Source organism: Eublepharis macularius, chromosome 5 (genome assembly GCF_028583425.1).
Source record: "Eublepharis macularius isolate TG4126 chromosome 5, MPM_Emac_v1.0, whole genome shotgun sequence".
NCBI classification, from domain to species: Eukaryota; Metazoa; Chordata; class Lepidosauria; order Squamata; family Eublepharidae; genus Eublepharis; species Eublepharis macularius.
The window spans coordinates 99,405,144-99,427,013 of record NC_072794.1 but is presented as its reverse complement, the minus strand read 5'-3'; positions in this window follow the sequence as shown (position 1 = coordinate 99,427,013).

The following is a 21,870-nucleotide window of genomic DNA, read 5'->3' as shown; positions in this document are numbered from 1 at the left end:
TTTGTTCTGTATTCTTTGTAATGCATTTTCCAACTGTGCTATGAGAAGAGAGTAATGGCAACTCACAAATTCCTGTCTTTATAAACAGTAAAGGGTTCTCAATTTTTTTTAAACGTTACAAACAATAAAGCAACATGGCATTTTTATAAAGTTCAAAACAAAGAGCACAATTGAGCCAAAATTAAGCAAATTAAAGTCCCTTTGATTTTAGTGGGAGAGTTAAACTAATAATTCTCTTTAGAGAGACTGTGTCCATTTTTCTGCTTTTATTCAACTCCCCCGCCCCAATGTCTAAATAATAATTTACATTATTAAACAGATATGATCTTTCTTCATTCAATTACAGCATCTAAGGAAGGAAAGATTTTGACAAAGCAAAATGAGGCGGCTAGAAGAGACATGCACAGACTTTCCCTTTCCCAGTCAGCTGCGGGGCACTGCCTGCCTGCCTGTCCTCCTGTTGTGTATGAACACATGCTGAGTGGAAGGGGGGGGGGAAATGAGGCATTCTTTGTGCCCAGGCAATGAATCCACACAGGGAAGAGCAAACTCTTTGTTCTTGTGCTCCCCATATATATAAAATCTAACACATAATTAATAAAAATTACAATTTAAATGGGCAGACATTAAAATAACTTGTGTGATTGGATGATACATTCTTATCAAGGACAGTTCAGAAATGCTTTTGTAAGATTCCAAGCTCTGTGTTTTCCTTCACATTTCAAGCATGTGACATGCGATCGTATCATCTGACAAAAAAGTCCTGCATTTCATTTCAATAAGTGTGCATATTTGATATTCACAAATATGTGCAAGCGCTTGTTAATTTGGACTCAGTGATCAGAAAACTAGAAATGGAACATTGTGGTAGACCATTGCATTGATTTTCATTGGGAGGGGAACAAGTAATGGTTAGAAGTGTCTAAAAGTCTCTCTGCGCTTGCTCAGAAGCCCTTTATTGATTCTGGGGCTAAACACAGGCATATTCACATATTCTCACTGTACAGTGCTATATATCTGAGAAAGATATACACGTGTTTGTTTGTTTGTTTATTTAAAATTTCATAAACCCACCTTTTCCCCAGAAAACAGACCCAGGGCAGATAAGAACATATGATTTAAAACAAATTCCAGCTGCATACATATTAGGCAGGAAAATCACCTTCAATAAAGTGAGTAACTTTAAAATTCAGGTTATATAGAAGATAAGCTTCTATGTAAACAAGATCAGACATGATCCTTTAAGACCCCTGATCTCAGTCTATCTTTTATTATCTAGTGGCTTTTTAGGAGCTAATAGTGAGCCAGTTCATACACCTCTTTGAGCAGGTCATGTGTGTGAGTAGTTGGAGGTGAAATAAAGACATCCTCAGATGCACAAGGGCACCCTCTCCATTATTTCTTATGTCCTAGAACTACACAAAACAGACAAAGGGGGAAGGATGCCAGGTCCAGGTTGGGAAATTTCTGGAGATTTGGGGGGGGGAGCCTGGCGATGGCTGTGTTTGGGAAAGCAAGGGGACTCAGCAGGCTATAATGTCATGGAGTCCACCTTCCATAGCAGTCATTTTCTCCACTCCCTGGTTTCCCCTTTTTTGGTCTTCCTATGCAAAGTAGTCCAGACCTGCATAGCTTAAAGTTCCTCCCACACCAAACGGGCTTTCAGGATTGACCACAGATCCCCCTTGGCTGGCCTGTCATAGCAATGTTCTCCAGACCGCATCTCACCCTGCCCTTTGCCAAGGCAACTCAGTGTTGAGCACTGCCCAGTGGGGATGACAGACGGTGCATGGAGAGCCGTGGCACATTCTCCACTGCAGGCATAAAGCCCAGGAGCACTGCCATGTGTCCACCTTCCAAAAGAAAGGATTAGGAGCCCATTCTCCTCTGATGATCACCTCCTCTCTGTTGCAGAAGAGTTCAAGCACTGTGTGCTTGAAATAACAATGTGCTTGACACAACTATGAGTGCAGCAGGAAGGGAAATGTCTGTCAATGAATAAGGTATACTGTCTGTTTCCTTCTAAGTCAACAGCATGGAATCAAAACCCCTGGAAATTCATCTGTTGAAAGGGTGGCTATCTGGGACAATGGAATCCCAGTCTGTGGTAGAATATAACATGTGGGAAGCTGCATGTACACTTACCTGCACTGCTCAGTTTAGTCTGTTTCAAGTGCCCCCCTTGCCCCAAGACCATTTTCCTATTGATAGGGATGGTGGGGAATGACTCCTCATGGACCAGCTACAACCACATCTCTGCAGCAATTCAGTCCTAAATTTATTTACTTGCTTCATTTCTACCCCATCTTTCTCCCCAACGGGGACCTAAAGTGGCTTACATCATTTTCTTCTCCTCCACTTTATCCTCACAACAATAATGTGAGGTAGATTATGCTGAGAGTGTGTGACCCAGCAAGCTTCTACAGCAGCGTGGGGATTCGAACCTGGGTCTCCCAAATCCTAGTTCAACCATTGCACCACACTGGCCCTTTAACCCTAAAGCAGCACTTTATGTATGTAGTCTTGTAGCTTACAATACCAGCAATAAAAGCACCATGGTGCAAACTTGTCCGTGGCAGAAGGTGATGGGAGTCACTCATGGCTCCATTTCATAGATTTATTCCACAGAAAGGTTCAGGGCACAGGTGATAGATGCTGGTCTGGGGCTAAGTGATTCTGCAAGCAGTTCAGGGCAGAAGATAGTTGCATGCAGAAGGCAGGGCAGTAGCTGTGCATGGTAGCCAAGCACTACCATATTCCAGGGCTGTTTGTTGCAGTGTTAAGCCCAAAGAATGCTGCTGATCTGCCCATTTCTGCCGACAAGCTGCAGCATATTGAAGGAAAGACACAATGCAGTGTCAATTTTGCAGTGGGCCTGGGAGGGAGAGGGGCCTGCTGCCCTCTCAGTCAAATTCCTTCTCAGCCTCGCCTCTTGGTGTGTGTGTGGAGGGAGGGGGGTGCTGAGGGGTGATGACAACACCGGCAGGCAGACCCATTCCTCAGGGAAAGGGCAGCTGCTACAGAGTTCTTGCTTGCTTTTCCATTACTCCAGTAACAGTGTGCTGCTTGCTTAGGAAACTGGGTGGCAAGTTGGGTCTTCAGGATGGATCAATTGTCACCACTTCAAAGGAAAGATCCGGAAAATTAATATATAAAATGGGAAACTCCAAGGGAAAGGTGAGGTTTTTTAAAAATGGGAGTGTTTAAAAATCTCATGCATCTCGGAAACACTACAGGCTGTGGTGACCACAGGCCAGGGCTGTTCCTTGTGTGGAAGGTGAAATTCAGCCCCAGGGCCAGCAGTGGTGCCTAGCTCTAAGGGTGTGCATCTAGAATTTTCTGTTTCAGATTTGGTTCTTGGGGTTACAACTGAGGCTCATTACTGGTTTGTTCCAGCTGGGGTGGTGCCAGCTCAGACCTGATCCATTTGCTTTTTTTCTTTTCGTTTCATGTGTTTCAGCCCTTTGCGTGCACGTTGACTGCACATGCACAAAAGCATGCTCTTCTTTTCAGGAAGGCAAGGCTCTGGGGCAACTGTTTCTGTATACAACAGTACCAAAATTGCACAGAAAACACTCACTAAACCATTGAAACACTGAGTCTGAGAGCATGCAACAATAGGATTATGTGTTTATGGATCCCAAGGAATGCTTGGGGAAGGCATGTGCCAAAGGGAGTGTTGGGAAGCTGTGCATGCACACACTGTACTTTTTGCATTGTCCCCTAACCTGTCAGTCCAATGAGTTTCTCCTTAAACACATGTTGTGCCCTGTTTCCCTGTGCCTTCTAGTTTTGTTTCCACAATGAGGGGCCATTTGGGCAAATCCTCCTCCCTAATCTGCTGCAGGATCCTAAACTGGGACATAGAGGGAGGATGGCCCTCTTTCCCCCCCTCCCTTATTTTTTCCGCTCAGAAGTAACTGAACAAGAGAGTCCTGTTCTTATGCCTCAAAATAAAAAATCTGACAAGATCTGTCCTTCCACATGGAATACTGATTGGAAAGACTGGGGTGTGCATGCACATGCAAGTGTACAATACATGCCTGCTACCTCTCTGTCACTAAACACTGTGTTAACAGTTTTAATCAGAAAACCCCAAAAAGCTTTCTGGGCAAGATGAAATTCTTCCTGCTGCTCTTCAACCCACTATCTCTGCAGGACTTCTGAAGTCATAGTGAGTGGCCTTGGGGCACCATCATGGCACCCAAGTGAAGGACAGCAGCAGAAGAAAGCCACTGGATGGGCATGAACCAGCTCCACGTGCCTGAGAGCCAAGCTACAAGTGACGCCTGACACAGGTTGGACACTTGTCAGCTTCCCTCAAGTTTTGATGGGAAATGTAGGCATCCTGGTCTTGCAGCTGTAATGGAGAGCCAAGCTGTAAAACCAGGACGCCTACATTTCCCATCAAAACTTGAGGGAAGCTGATAAGTGTCCAACCTGTGTCAGGCGTCACTTGTAGCTTGGCTCTGAGACTTCCTGGCTCTCCTTTAATAATTGCTTGGAAAGAAGTTTATCCCAATCGGCATAACATGAGGCTTTGTGGCAACCGGGGGCTCATAGGCTGCAGGAGACTCCTCCTTCCTTAAACTCACGTGTGCACACCTGCAAGGATGTTGCTGGGCTGGTCTTTCCTTGCATTGTGTAAAACCACACAGAAAGGGATGGTGCTGGCAGCAATGGCACCATGCAGTCTACTGCACCCCTCCCCAGTGCAAAGCTAACCTCTGATTCCCATGAGCCACTCAATGCCAATACCATTGCCCAGGAAGCACTGGGGAATAAAAGCACTCACGTGTGCCATGCATATCCTCTTCCCACCAATGGAGTGAATGCTAAGGGCTCAGTCTCTCCTGCTTGGAGCCAATTGGTTGCATGATGAGTGCAGACAGACTTGCTGCTAAGGAAAATAAGATGCTACCAAATGGCCCATGCGACTGCCAGACCTGCCTGCATGGCTGCTGCACAATAAATACTGAAATGAAACAATAATAATAATAACATTCGATTTATATACTGCCCTTCAGGACAACTTAATTCCCACTCAGAGCAGTTTACAAAGTATGTTTTTATTATCCTCACAACAAAACACCCTATGAGGTGGGTCGGGCTGAGAGAGCTCCTAGAAGCTGTGACTGACCCAAGGTCACCCAGCTGGCTTCAAGTGGAGGAGTGGGAATCAAACCTAGTTCTCCAGATTAGAGTCTTGAACTCTTAACCACTACACCAAACTGGCTCTCTACACTCTCTCTCTCACTACAACAAACAAACCTGCTGGCGGAGGAAAGTCGTTGCAGCCTCGTTTCCTAAATTTGGTTCAGCATTCCAGAAGCTCCTTTAACAAGTCAAATGAGAGAGTTCTGAATGTATATTTCAGCTCTTTGTTATTATGCACACCCACACTTCGTTTTGCCCCTATACAAGCAGAAATTAATAGGAAGCCTTTGCCATAAGCAACGTGTGTCCATGGTTTCTCTCTGTCTCTGCAAAACATAACTGCTGGCGTAGATTAGAATTTTCTCCCATCGCTCCTGCTCAGGATGGCCTGCATGTGTCTTCCTCTGCTCCTGCCACTTGTTTTCTCCTCATAACAACTTTTTGATATATGTTAAGCTAATTAAGCCCAAGATCATTTTCCAGTGAATTTCCTGGGGATGTGGGTGATTTGAATCTGTGTTTCTTTCCTAGTCCTCATCTGACAGTCTAATCATTAGGGACAGTCTTAGCCAATGGGCAACAGGGGCACCTGCCCCAGCCCCCATACTGGGGGGTGCAGAGTGGGGGGTGGGAGAAGACTGCCCAAGATGGAAGCCCCCTCCATTCTTCCTTAACAACCATACACAGGGTAGAGAGGGTGGTCAAGTTGATATCATCAAACTGTGACTCTACATATGGGGGAGGCAGATGGCTATATAGCCCCCCCCCCCCGACAGGAGACCGGTAGGGAGACATTGCTAGATGGATCTAAGACTGGCCTCAGCCATCTTGAAGATCCTCACCGCAATCTCTACAGTGTTCTTTAAATCTGAGCTCCAGAATTAGAAGCACATGCCATGCTTTCATTAGTAGGATTTAAGAGCTCACATAAGCATCATCTGGATATAATTAGGAAGAAGATTACATAGAAGAAATATCAGGACTAAAAAGGTCATGGAGTATGACAACTAAATAAGGGCTTTGCCTCAGTAGTATGGAGCATGCAGATGGTTCTGTGTTTGGCCCCTATTATCTCTAGGTAAAGGACTTCAGATAGCAGTTTTATGGGACATAACTCTTTTTACTTGCTTTCTGAAATATTTATTCCCTTCAGCTTTCAACAATAGAAAAATATAACTTTCATCACTCTAAATAACCAGCTATATCTTGGTCTGGCCCTGGATCCAATGGGCAGCTCACGGGGCATGCATGAGACCTTCAGCTCACATCTCTGGCCATGTCAAGCTTAATACCCAGTAACAGAAAAAGAAAACAGAAGCTCAGCCCCCATGATACGGGTGACAGCAATGTTCCTCTCTATCTTCCATCTCTGCCCCGGTGTTAGAGCGGACATCACTGGGCTTGGTGAACTAAAGGCCTGAGTCATAATGTTCAGAGCTCTCAAATTATAGCCAGTGTTCTGCTAGCTGGGCAATACAGTGATAGTTATAACCAGGTAGCAGCTGCAGAAAGTCCAGCCACACCTAGCTTGTAAAAAGCTCTATATGCAGAACTACATTGGTAAACTCAAGAAAAGTGTGAGATCCAGAAATAGCTGTTTGATAAACTCATTCGGTGTACACAAAAAAGTTGTGATGCATTAAAGGTTAACAGATATACTATTATGGTATGGCTGAACACAGCCTATGTTATCAGGTGCAGGTCCATGAAACCCTATACCTCAATAAACCTGTTATTCTTTAAATGGCCACACTGTTCTTTCTGTTGCATCAGAGCAGTAGGACTACTCCTCTGTAATAAGTTATTCTGTATAATGATTTCTGCAAAAACTAACGATGACAGCATTACGGTAGTCCAAAGACAGTCTGCAGAATGGCTGGGCCAGACTTCTCTGGGACTTGTCTAGAACTTCTCTGGGACATCTCAGACTTCTCAGAACAGCCTTCTCCATTTTGTATGATGGGGAAACAAGGGGTGTGTGTGATCACTTAGGAAACTTATGTATTTATATGCTTCTTCTATTGCATGTTTTTATCTCCCTCTCTGGTAGAGATGTAGGAAGATGTGTATTTATCTCTTACAACAAAGAATGCCTGATTTGGATTCTTTTGACAATTCATACAAGTTTAGCTCTGAGTTTCCATAGTGCTCAGCACATTTCTTTAGATTAAGAATTGGACTCATGCCAATTGAACTTCTTTTGTTTACACATATTTGGGTAGATTCCATATCCATTATATTGATCATATTAACGTATATTTGGCTGCTATACTCAGGCATCAAATGCAGATTGAATGGGTATTGCTGTCATCTATAACTTAGTTAATCAGTGAGGTTATCCAGTGGGGATTGCACAGGTTGGTTGAGCACAGACATACATACAGTGTAAGGACAACTCCTTATTTTGCAATAAAGCAGACACAGCTTTAGAGAGTCTGACTTCCCATCTAACAAATCACATCTGGCAACATGCATGTTAGGGTTGCTTAATGTCCTTTATTTTTTAAAAGAGACCTTTATTCAGAATCAACATTGCCCATATAGCATAATGGGTATCCCATATCTTAGAGTGTATTATTGCTCTGTAGCATAGATATCACTCACCAGCCCAATGTGGGACATTTGTGAAAAGATGGACCACGTGAACAAAGAAAGCAAGCCAAGGGGGAAGTTACTACATCTGTACTCTGTAATTGTTTCCTCCCCAGATCCTGTGGCATTTTCTCAATGAAGTAATTTTAGTACAAGTGAGAACACATATGTGGACACACAGCTACCAGACATTTAAGCTTCAGTATCTCCAATCTGCACCTACCCTTGCACCCCAGACACTCATACTATAGAAGAGGTGGATGGCTATATAGGCTGGCTTATGAGTGCCCAGATCTGTTATAGCTTGGAGCAGATCATGGCTGCTGCTGGATGCACACCAAGCTGCCTCACCCTTGCTAGAATATTTCTCCCTGGGATCATTAGGTGGAGCTAAGTTTTCACCTTCCTGTGGTTTGGTAATTTGGCTTCAGGCTGAGGTTCACACCCCCAGCTCTGTACCTTGTTGACTGCTATGCCAGTGCTTGAGCAGTTTCCCCAGTTCAATGCAACTCAATCCCCACATGCTGATTGCCAGGATTTGTATGCAGAATAACAAGGGGTTTTTTTTGGCTCCTTTAGTACTGAGTGAATGCAGGGCACATAGCTTGGATGTAACAGTGAAATCACAACCTTTCCTCCCTTTTTACATGCTATCTGGGGAGACTGAACCATTCCAGGCCAATGCTTAGCTGTCTCTCCTCATGAACCATAGCAATGCCAGCCTTAAACTACCACAAGGAAAATAAAGTCAGCTGGAGAGGGACTGACATGTAGCCGCAAGGGACATATAATAGGAGAACAGCAAACTGGGCTGTTACAGATCCCAACTTGCATTAATTGGACCAGCATATAAAAGTTACCTTTACTTACACTACCCATGCATACAGCTTCACTTGCTAATTCAGTCATAAATTACAATGACTGAAATTCTTGATTAAATCTCATTCATATACTTCACTGCCAGTTAAAATTAGTTTGTACCATCAGGAATCCTGGTATAAACAGAGTGCATTATAGGATATGCATTGAGATGAGCAAGATCTCTAATGTTTAGGTCTGCCTGAGGATTTCTCTTACCCTGGTTGGATGCTTTTGAGCCAAATATGATGTGCCAGAGATCTCCCTCCCTCCAATCATACAATATCATGTGGCATTTCAGAGATCCATCATAACATCTGATCTTAAGCTGTGTAGACATCACAGCCTGCACTATCCTGCCCTATTTGATCCGCTTCCTATAGGCAAACAACTAACATAGATTCAGCTTAGGGTGAATGTTACTTGCAAGGTTCCCATGTGGTGCATGGGTTTATCAAGAACTGGTCCGGTTGGACCTAGCTCCCTTCTTAGACCAAAATAGCCCTGCAGTGATGTTTAGCATGCCAGAAGTAGGCTAACCAGCTTTCATATTGGCTCCTTACTCACGTAACTCTCACCAACTTACTGCACACATAATTCCAGGCAGATAAGAATACAGGCATATAAAACAGGTATATCTGAACCTGAGAGCACTCTGCTTAATGTTCCCCATTTCTAAATAATGAAAGACTCTCCAACTGTACCATTTACACTTCTAATGGCCATTTTTTAAAGAAAAGAGGAATCGGGGCTCATGTGGGTTATGTAGCTTATGTGGATTTAGACTAAATCTTCTGAACAACTCAGAGTAAACTGGGTAATCTTAAACAAAGGAGGGGAACATATTCAGAAAAAAACAGAAGACCTGTCAAAATTAGGTACACAAAAGTAAAGGAGATTAAAGGCATTTCCCTTAATATGTTGCTCTAGTTTAGATGCTGAAGGCTACAGAACAAGGCAAGATATGAGAAACAGTTACCAGTTCAAACGTAGTAAAGCGTATCTAGGCATGCATAGTTATTTACAGCCTGAAAAATAAAACAAGCTTCTCATTCTCTGGAATCCAACAGACATGCAAGGTGGAACCCAAAAGGCAGCTAGAACAATGCCTTTTTGTGAATTAAAAAATTAAAAAACAGAGATTTAGAGTAAAAGAATATAATGAACTGTAAGGTTAATAGTCAATAAAAATTTCAGTTATTTCAAACTGGAACAAAACACTTATTTTAAATTTGATTTGACCCCAAACAGCAGCCAGATGAGTGAGAAACAGGTTGGATCCACAAGATTCCCACAAAATCCTAGTTGACAGGAAATATAAAACTGAATAGAATAATTATCAACGGTACAGTTGTGAATGACAAAGATACTACAGAAAAGTCTTTGAGTTCTGAATGCATAGCAGCACTCTGGTCAAGAGATACTGCTTGCAAATATACAAACTAAGCGCAAGTTTGTTTTGTTCACATTGTGCTTCTGCGTGGCTCTTTTCTCCTCAGGGCCAATTAATACTTGGGCATCAATGAATGTCTCTGTTACATACCCTATTGATTTCTCAGGTTAAAGTTATTCTCACTGCTCTCTAAAATCAGCTGGCACTAAAAGGTCTTATTGTGGGACAGCACAAGCTTGTCATATCGGAAGTTCTTAATGCAATTCCTGTTTGAAACTTCTACAAGAAAAGACTAGAAGAGCCATACATATCAGAGTGATCCACCTATGGACCTATAGCCTCATTCAGATATCTGGTTAATGCGGTCACAGTGCTGGATGCCTGTCGTGGGCTGGGCTAGGCCGGGTAGGCACAGGCAGTGCTGCCGGGCATGGGGCGTGGTAGGCAAATGCACTTAGCTTTGAAGGAGGAGCTGAGGTCCGGTCCAAAGTCAAGGCATAGAGCCCAAACTGTGAGTAACATGGTCCAAAGGCAAGTCCATATAGTGAGGTCAGGGGGTTCAGAGGTCAGTTACTGGTAAGTCCAAGGATATGACAAGGACAAGATCAACATGGTCCAGAAGTCATAGAAGGCAAAGCTCAAGGGAGCGGTCACGGCATCAGAGGTGCTGATTCATTGTTTCCACACTCCACAGTTCTCCTGAGCTGGTGACTATAGCAATGCACTGATCACAGCCAGCTGCTTGGGAGCTAGCCTGATGCTACTCATCGTCGCTATCCACAGGCAGCTGGTGTTGGCTCAGGAGGCGAGCACTGCACTGCCTCTCCTGCAGCTCCATTCTTTGCTTCTGTCTCTGGGTGGGGGTGTTCCTGGAGAGTTGGACCTTCTTGTGGTGTTGGAGTGTGTTGGTGGCCCTGCCTCAGTTGCTGGCTGTAATCTCCAGTAGGCTGGCAGCTGCTCTCCCTGATTGCTGGCTTCTACTAAGTCGGAGCTGGCTGCCTGAGGCTTCCCTCCTCCTGAGAAGTCTGGGTTACACCAGGCTCCTCTTCTTCCGAGGAGTCCTCCAGGGCTTCACCAGGTTCCTCTTCTCCTGAGCAGTCCTTGCTAAAACTGAGCTCTGGCTGACCCATAACACTGCCAGTCATTGTGCCATGTTCATGCTCATTTCTGATGCTTGCTCATATCTGTTGATTACTTTCTTAGCAAGATTTGGTGCTGACCCTTTCCCTTCTGTTTCATCCAGCCCTACTGCCGGGTTTATCATATCGTCACAACAGAAAATCTCCTGTGTGGTATTATGTCTTCACAATTGTTTTAATAAAGGATATATTAATTGAGTACTGTTTCACAAATTTGTTTATACAGAGTAAGGGATGTAATAAACAATTTGTATATTCTTTTGTTTCTCTTGACACAACCATATACTACACCATATATTGCAACCTCCCTAGACCTCAATTATACAGGCATCTTATGCGTTCTAAAAACAATTCATTAAAGTGTCCCGTGCTCAAAGTGCTATCATGGATGTTATTAAAGTGCAATTGCTTTTGGCATCTTATGACACTATTTCTCATATAGAACTCGATTTGCCTTGCATACAGGTACAATACAGGTACAGTATAAGGGTAATTCCAGACACTGTGAATGTCACAGATCAAAAAGACCTATAATCATAGGTACACGTAGTTGGTTCTGTGACTGCATTCTCTAACGGACGGTCCAGATCCTTGTAAGGTCCGTTTCCAAGCTTCTTTCTCAAAGAGCACAGATGTCAAAGATTCATCATAGTTAACCTTCCATATCCCTTCCAATTACTTCCAATGGAAGTAATTGACAAATCAAAGAGGGATATGGAAGGTTAACTATGATGAATCTTTGACATCTGTGCTGTGACCGTCCGTTAGAGAATGCAGTCACAGAACCAACTACGTGTACCTATGATTATAGGTCTTTTTGATCTGTGACATTCACAGTGTCTGGAATTACCCTTATACTGTACCTGTATTGTACCTGTATGCAAGGCAAATCGAGTTCTATATGAGAAATAGTGTCATAAGATGCCAAAAGCAATTGCACTTTAATAACATCCATGATAGCACTTTGAGCACGGGACACTTTAATGAATTGTTTTTAGAACGCATAAGATGCCTGTATAATTGAGGTCTAGGGAGGTTGCAATATATGGTGTAGTATATGGTTGTGTCAAGAGAAACAAAAGAATATACAAATTGTTTATTACATCCCTTACTCTGTATAAACAAATTTGTGAAACAGTACTCAATTAATATATCCTTTATTAAAACAATTGTGAAGACATAATACCACACGGGAGATTTTCTGTTGTGACAATTACATTACCGTGTTGCTCTATCGGGTTTATCATATCAGCAGTAATTCGGGCCTTGGGTGGGTCATGGATGGCTCCCAGGGTCATTATAGAATTATTGTGCCAAGTTTACTTTACATATGAATGTTTATGAATATGTACTGAGATGTAATTTTTCACACTAGATTTTATATATTGCAGACAACAATGGATCCAGTATTTAGCCTAAAGTGAACTTCTGCAGTGGATTATAGCCTCTGTATTACTTGTTTCTACTATTTATTACAACATTTATACCCTGCCTTTCCCCAATGGCTCAAGGCAGCCTACAATACATAATTAAAACATCAAACAGCAATAAACCCCCAAATTCAGCCCCCTCAAGCCTAATGAAAACTAACACAGTCTTATGAAACCCTATAAAAGTTTATGTTTTGAATGGGTGCTTGAAGTCAGTAACAGGTTGGATGAAGGTGAACAAGCTGAAACTGAATCCTGACCAGACAGAGGTTCTCTGGGTTAGTAAACAAGCAGACCAGGGACTTGAGATCTCTCCTGTCCTGGGTGGGGTCCTTCTCCCATTGAAAAGCCAGGTATGCTGTCTGGGAGTGCTGCTTGACACAGCGATCATCTTTGAAAACCAGATGGCTGCTGTGGTTTGGAGTGCTTTTGTCCAACTTTGGCTCACAGATCAACCCATCACATCAGCTGAGAAGGAAACTACAGACTAACACGGCAAACTCCTTTGAACCTTTACACAAGCAAACTGATCCCCACACCAAAAGGAGCTGTCTGCATCTCCATATCAAAGGAGTTGTTTACATCCCCCCTCTCCTCCTCCCCCTCCCCCTCTCCTCCTCTATATTTGACCAGTTTCCTTCTGCCCTCCACGCATCTGACAAAGAGAATGTGATTCTCGAAAGCTTATGCTACAATAAAATTGGTTAGTCTTAAAGGTGCTACTGGACTCTTTTTGATTTTGTAAAGGAAACTGACTCCAAAATAGTTAAACCAGGACAGTTGCTGACAAGAGATGCTCTTCATTGTCACTTAATGTGGGTACAATTCATGATTTGGAAAAATGCTCATTATGCCATTCCAAATCTTCCAGCACCACCAATAAACACGTTGAAAGTGCTACAAATCAGGTCTACAACCTGTACGACAGTCTCTGAGTTCCTATTCCAAGTATATGCTTGGATCTTTTGCTTGAGTCAAATGCAATGTATAATTCAGAAATACAAATGCCACAAATCTGAATTAGGGCATACATCAATGTGCCAGTGCAAAGGATATACTGCTGAACAGAAAACGTGCATGAATATGGTTTAAGCCAATAAGACTTAAGGATCAGCAAGGGAATGAGTGTGCAGCTCCTTGTTTTAGTTGGTACTGTTAATAGTATTTAAAAGGTTTACAATTACATTATGATTTTATGTTGCATATTTTTGATTTCACATTTTTCACTAAATCCAGTTACCGTATACATGTGACACTGATTGTACATTCAGACAGCCAAGAAACTATACAACTAAACTTCTGAAAGAGGAGACAGTATATATATGACATACACAAAAATCAAAATAATTTTAGTTGCTTTTTTTGTTTTACAAATTAGGACAAAACCTAACATTTCAAGCTTGGGGACCAACATTTCAGAACCCAAAACATGTTAGTCTGGTTCTTGACTTTGACCCTAAAAATATATTTTTCAGACCCGTTGAAATATGCCTAGACTACATACCCCTTTATGGTGTTATTTACTTACTTGCTTCCTTTATATATACATTGCCTTTCTCCCCAATGGGAACCCAAAGCATCTTACATCATTTTCCTTTCCTCCATTTTATTGCCACAACAACCCTGAGAGGTAGGTTAGGCTAAGACTGCATAACTGGCTCAAAGTCACCCAGCAAGCTTCCACAGCAGACTAGCGGTTTGAACCTTGGGTCTTCCAGATAGTAGTCCAGCACTCTGACCACTACTACCTACTGGTTGTAATATAATGTGTGTGTGTGCATAAATGCCATCACAGCCAACTTACAACAACCCTTCATGGGGCTTTCAAGGCAAAAGACCTTAGAGGTGGGCCATTGCCTGCCCCTGCATGCAAGTCAGGGACAACTCTGATTAGCTTCTGAGATCTGATGATATCAGGCTAGTATACTATAATATAGAGTTAATCAGAACTATGTCCTTCAACAGGACTGGAGAGTTGCCTTGGAAGGCTAACAAACTGGACACAGAACCTAAGGTCTTCCCCTGATGTTGCCTCCTCCTCACACTCCCCCATTACATCCTGTTCGAGTTATTGGTGCCAATGGACCTTAAGCCTTTATGTTGAACAGTCCTGCATTCAAACTTAAAGGTACTGAAACATGAGCATCTAGTTGTGCTAGTTTAGCCTACCCTGCTGGGGAATTCCCACTCTGTCCACTCTCCTGTTATTCTGGCATGCAGGGCCAAAGACAGTGGCTTTTCTAGGCTTAACAAACATTTCCACTGTGTCCTGTCTCTTATTTCTTTTTTATATTTTCAGTTTAATCTCTGTATTTCCGAATTGCCTACAAGGATTCTCAGGTCTTTCCCGCTGATTGGCTCTGATTAATTTAGGACCCAGTGATGCGCATGAGTGGTTCTTCTGATTATGCTCTCCAATGTGCATGTACTCTTTGGATGTTAACACTGAACTGCATTTGTCAGCATGTAGTTCATTCCCTGAGCTGGGTTAATTTCTCTGAAATGTCCTCACAGAAACTGTGTCCCCGCTTCATTTCTTTCAGCTTCTGCCCAGCTTGTTCACGCTCATTTCTGGACCACAATCTTGCCCAATTTCAAAACTCTAGTTTTTCTCAGTCACCCAGGAAAATGGCCCTGCCTTCTTGCAACTTGATAGTGTCTATTTTTACATAATTCTGCAATGTTCCCTAACTCCTTGGGAATAATTCTGTAAAAGGGGATCTAGTTTAAGTATGGCTACCACCACATTACCCTTTGTGATGCTGTAAGAAAGGATTCATGCAGAGACCATACTGGCCAGTCCCCGTCACATCAGCCTGGTCATCAAGGTATCTGTGAGTCCTAGTTTTCTCCCTGATCCCTAAATCAAGGGCTTTGCGGTATGTAAATTTCAGTATCAATATAAACTGGTTACAAGAAAAAGACAAATCCTTTCTTTTCAGCGCTGCTGCTGCTTTGAATGGAACTGCACAACAATTTCTTCTGAATTTCTGGAGCCACTCAGTCCCTTCAGGACTTTTAAAATATGCAACCAAACCAAAATGTGCAGTTCCAGGGAGAAAAAACCTGCAGTTCTAAAAGTTAAAAAATATACATCTTCTTTATTAATTGCTGTTAAATTCCTAGTTCTCCAGATTATTTTCTCCACTCTGCATAGGCTTCAGTCTGGGGATGTGAATGTAAGCAACAAAACATGTGCATGCATACAAGAAAAATGCACAGGTACACTGTAGCAGCATGAGCGTGCACTGAAATTAATAGTACTTAGTACTGTGCAGTTCCAGATTTCCTTTTTTAAAGTCCTGTGTATTTTTATAATGTATTTTTTCCATGCGGAATTATTTGGGTTTTTGTTTGTAACTCTAACCTGAACAGCAGGACAAAACAGTCTCTAACAGTGAGGATATGGTGATGCTCCTTGTCCACCATGACTCTACAGAATTCCCAGAACCAGTCTGTAGCAGTCTCATTCCATTCATCTTGCAAGTCCAGGGAGAATTCTGCAGATTGATAGGTTGTTGATTTTAATAGAAATTGGAAACTTCAGTACTTTCACAGCTGGTCACTCCTCACATATTTGTTTCCCTGGTTATAACTGTGTGTTTAAAATGGACAGAAATATGGCATGCAAAGTATCTGTGGAAAAAAGAGAGGTGACTGGTCCTTTCTGTAATGACAAGGAAACAGCCACTGCCCAGTTTGGCCCAGAAAATGGACGTTTACTCATCTTTAAAACTGTGAGGCTAAGTCGCATGAGGAGTATGGTGCCAACGCGGGATCCTGGTCAGGAGGCTGCAGCACCAGACAGCGGGAAGAAGGGGGAGCCACGCAAAGCATTCATCTTGCAAACCAACTTAGCTTAGTAGAAATCTTGTTGGGTACATCCACTGAGAGAAGCAGCATGAAATGTGGTGGTGAGCCAAGGAGAAATCAAATAAGTGATTAAGGTTGAGCACCCACATTACAGAATACAGAGCATTTTAAAAGTGGAAATCTATACCAAATGATCCAGCATACCCCCAAGAGGTGGAAGCAGAAAAAGCCATTGCCAGATGGGCATGTGCTTGAGCTCCCCAAGCCCTACCCCTACTAGAGATGCCAGAGGAATACCACTCAAACTCAACAGAGTTAAGGGAATGCCCAGCCCCGAGTCAGGCAAGAGGAGCAGATTAGCCTTATCTTCCTCCCTCCCTGGCAAAATGTCTTGGCCAAATACCTCTGTATACTCAACAAGCCTCCTCTGTCCCAGCCTTTTCTTTCTTAGCAGGGACAGTGGCCTCTCCCAACCCCTTAGAGTGCAAACCAAAGCACACAGTATTGAAGTGAACACATGCTCTTGCCCTATTTTCCTTGCCTCCCTTTCCCCCCGCCATTGCCTCCTTTGCGTTGAGATGGTCAGCCTCTTGGGTTAGGGAATCTGTCTTTTTGTCATTGCTCAGTAAAGTGTCAGGCACACTTTTACATAGGTTTGCATGGATCAAATAATAATTGCAAGAGGTATGTAGGGACAGAACACTTCTCTGAAGGGCAGGGAGGGTTACCGTAATACAGTACTCCAGAAAGACTCTGATTTGCGAGCTCATATAACTCCTCCCCCCCCCAACATATCAACATAATCCCAAAACCTGAGTGGAAATGCACAGTGCGGATAGCTGCTGGACACACAGGGGTACCAAAGCAACTTCACAGCATTGTTTCCTTGGAATGGTACAGGCATAGGACTACACGAATTTTGGGGAAATCTGGATCTTGCAGCCCAGATTATTTTTAACACTAAAACGATTGAGCTCCTTACCTCATGACCCTAGAGGGAAGCTCATCCCGGCTTGATGTTCTCAGGTGCCCTCTGCTGACAAAGGATGAAAATCACAATTCAGAGTTGTTCCATGAGAAACCAGGTTTGTTCTGTGCAAGACATGGTAGTCATTCATTAAAGGAATCATAACCCAAATCAGCCTCCTAGCACTGAATTAAGACAACAATGAAGGGTTAAAGTCCAGCTCAGGATGGCTAGGATTTGCAAGGGTTCTCTTTTCTCATGGGGTTCCTTCATTTGCCACAGAAAGAAAATCAGCAGATGTGGCCATGCCTCTCAACATTTCCATGCCATGTAAGCTGCACCTGTTGAACTTCAGCTTGGAGGTTATTAAAATAGGAACTTTTCCAGATACGTGTGTCTTTGCTCATAGGATGTCCAGATTGTGTCAACTAGATCACCTGACTCTTTCACTACAAGCAGATATTACAGGTTTGGATGGCAAAGACTAAATATGAATTGAGTGGAGTTGCCTGCAGAATTTTGTGTATACACCACAAACTAGTGCAAAGAAAGAAGAAGATGGCTGTGCGCACTGGTACAGAGATGGTTGACAAGATTAAGTACCAGGAGCACAGCTCATATATAAGACTCTAAGCTGATTGGGAAGCTGGCCAAAATTTGAGGACATGGAGTTCCAGTGATGGTGGGAAGAAAGCTTCATATGTTGATTCCTGCTGTCATGCAGCTGTTAAAGGCACAAAAACCCAGCCAGTAAAAAAGGGTCAACAACTCTATTACCCTAGTGGTAGAATTTTAAGGCATAGGCTACACCTAAAATAGAGCTATTATATCCTTCTGTTTGTAAAACAGCGTTAGCGCGCATGACCGGAAGGCCCCTCTGACATCCAGGATTACTTAGTCCCTGACTCTGTAGTAACCTCACAAGTACCATGAAGTGCAGGGGTGGGGGGCATTTTGGAGGCCAGAAAGATGAACGTTGCTTGGTGGAGAAGGTAGGGGAAAGAATACAAGACTGTGGGGACAGAAAGTGACCTTAATCGTTGGAGGTGCCTGGGAAGCTGCTCCCATGGGAACATTCCTGGACATTGTTGCATTGACACACTAGTCACTACCTGACCTCATGAGCTGGTATAGCACAGGATGAGCTGGCAAGTCTCAGGCTCAGCAAAGAAACAAAGTTACTAAGGGGCGACAGACAAGCCCTCTTAGTTATGAGGATAACCAGCAGGGCCGGATCTAGCACTCCCGGTGCCCGGGGCAACGCTTGCCGGCCCTCGCACGCACGCATAGCGCGCACATGCTACTGACACGGCGTGGTGACGTCATTTTGATGACATCATCACGCTGCGCGCTGGAGGCAGCGCGGGGGGCTGAGAAGCTGCCCACGCCATTCGCTTCAGAAGTGAATGGCACGGTCAGCTTTGCAGCTCCTCACACTGTCTTTCGCCTGCCCCATAGGACAGGGGGCGACCGGCTTGCCGCATGCCCTCTGTCCTTCGGAGCAAGCAAAAGGCAGGGCAGGGGGCCGCGTGGCCGCCCGCGCCATGCGCCTGCCCCACGGGACAGTGGGCGGCCGGCTGCCCCCTCTCCTGCAGGGCAAGTGAATGGCGTGGGTGGCCACGTGGCCCTTTTCCTGCCCTGCAGGACAGGGGGTGCGTGGCAAGCCAGCCGCCCCCTGTCCCGCAGGGCAAGCAAAAGGCAGCGCGGCTGCCCATGCTGCTGCCTGCACGCTCTGGGAGCTGCTTCCGGCGCCCCCTCCCTGGCGGTGCTGGGGGCAGACTATCTCCCTGCCCCCCCTCTAGATCCAGCCCTGATAACCAGAACACAGGGCAGTTCTAAGAATGACCAAGCTAAGACGTGAGTACAAACTTTGAATATTGGAAATGAGATTTGTGTGTGGTGTGTTAGCACTGACAAGGAGTTTCGAGAGGTGGGGCTACAAGGACAAAATTGCAGGGGCCCATGGAGCCAGATGTCGTGTGGTTGGCTTTGATACCCTTTTGGGCTGGGTGGGGTGAAGGGAAATCAGATGGAATCTTCGTTGAGCAGCCCCAAAGGCTCTTGGCAACCTGATTGGGGGGGGGGCGCTCTCCCTCTGCTTCTCAGTGGCTTGGCCTTCACATCGTTGCCCATTATCAATATGACTAGGAGTGCCCTCTGCAAAGGAAAAGTCCCCTAATCAAGAAACATTCTTGTCCTGCCTGCTGTGGGAAGCACAACAGCTGAGTTGTCTGTAGGCACCCAAAATAACCTCCAGCCAGTACAGTGCTATCCTATGACAGGGCCCCAGAAAGGGGCACAGCAGCTGGGCCAAAGCATCTGAGCTGGGTGGGAAGCTGGGGCCAGATTACCTTAACAGATTTATGGTTGTGAATCCCAATAGGCCAAGTAAAGGGAGGAGCAGCAGAGCCCACCCTTAGTTTCAGTGTCTCTCATAGTATTTTCCTATTTTCCTTCTTGTAGTGCAGAGTAAATAATGCTGAATAAATACTAGTTTCTGTTTTTGTTCCTCCTGATGAGGATTAGAACAGTTACCTACCTACATCCATAAGTACCTGTTTGTAAGAAAATTCGACATAAATTAGGTAGATTTTAACAAACTTTATATTATTATAATATTTTTGTCCCTCCAAGAAGCTCAAGGTGACATTTGTAGCCTGCTCTTTTACATAGTAACAACAACCCTGTGAGGTAGGCTAGGTAGAGAGAGCAAGAGACCAACCCAAAGCTAAGCAGGGAATTTAATCTAGCTCTCCCTGCTGAAAGTCAAACATTTTACCCACCACATGACACTAGTTCTTACATAATTAAGGTGGACTGAAGGGGAAATTCCCTACTACCCTTTCAAATAATGCTTATTAGGGGAGAATTCTCAGAATCCTGTAAGAGGCTGTAATTATGTGCTAGTGAACCTGAAACGTTCTTGAAAATATTACTGTGTACTTCCGAAAGCACAGGTTCAGAATAATTTCATATCATTTTAAGTATTTGGGGGGAAGTTTCCAACTATTCTGACTGTGTATTGTCGAAGGCTTTCACGGCCGGAGAACGATGGTTGTTGTGGGTTTTCTGGGCTGTATTGCCGTGGTCTTGGCATTGTAGTTCCTGACGTTTCGCCAGCAGCTGTGGCTGGCATCTTCAGAGGTGTAGCACCAAAAGACAGAGATCTCTCAGTGTCACAGTGTGGAAAAGATGTTGGCAGGTCATTTGTATCTGCTCAGGAGGGGTGGGGTTGAGCTGAGTCATCTTGTAAGAGTTTCCCAGGGTGTGGAATGCTAATGGCGGGAGACTTCACTGTATCCTGAGGAGGTTCTTTTGCATATGGATTGGTGTCAGGTTCAGAATGCTTTCCTCTATGTTATAACCAAAGAGACTCCATTTTAATTCTTTTAGTATTCTGAGTGCTTCTTTCACAGGTGCCAAGACGTTCCCTCGCAGTTATCTCACAGAAGAGGAATGTTTTGACTTCAGCTTTTCCAGCCTTGGGAAACTTTCACTTTCTCAGCCTCAAGCGGCTTGTTTTGAGAACTATGGGGGGAGGTTGAGCCTGCTAGGGTTTGATACTCTGTACCAGGTTCTATGCTTGTCATTCGTAACAATACACGTGTACCAGCCTAGATATTGCATCTGGGCCAGTGGACTATAATGGTTGACTTTTTCAGTAAATCTTTGGAAAACAACGGGCTTTTGTCTGATTGCAGAAGGTAGTCTGGAGTACAACTATTATTTAGCCACAGTTCTGACATTTTGTTACGAATCACATCTGTTCCAATGCCTAAGCCGGGGCAGATGGATGCCAAAGCCGCTCCTGACAGGGACCCTTTGTTTGATCCTTATGCCTCCCCCGGTTCGGAAGGACTGGAACTTCAAGGACCCGTTCAAAGGGGAATGGGGTCTTCCGTTACTATGATATACACCCTCACTCCTAGCAGAACTGATACTCGACCCACAGCAGCAGCGGACCCACTGATATCCCTGCCGACACCAACGCAGTGGGGATCGAGGCCAAGGGACGCAAGGGAAAGGAGAGCGAGTGTGATGTTCACGCAACCTCCAATGGAAGGCCAACGGAGCTTGGGTGTGATAGCAGAGCACCCCAGTAGTCAACCTTGGTATCATTGGAACCGTGAGGCCGACCAGTTGGAGTGGGATCGAAGAGGTTCGGAGGGTACCCAAACATGGGAAATGTCCCACCGCGATATGATGAGTTGGGACTATGCTGAAGTCGCTCCGTGGACGGGACAAGGTGATCCTAATGAGCACACGTGGATACAATTACAAAGCTGAACCATAGCAGTAGATGCCGGAATCTCGGCGGTTACAGGATTAGCGAAAGGAATCCTGGCGGGGAGATCGATTGAAGAGCAAGGTACCGGGGCCCAGGGCATGGGAGAAATAAGGCCTTGGCCTGGGGCAGCCGCGTCCTATGCAGAATATTTAGAGACTACGCAAGCCCCTAATGAACCTCCCCATAAGTATGCAGAAACTGAGGCCACCGCGGTGGGCCCAGGTCGTGTACAG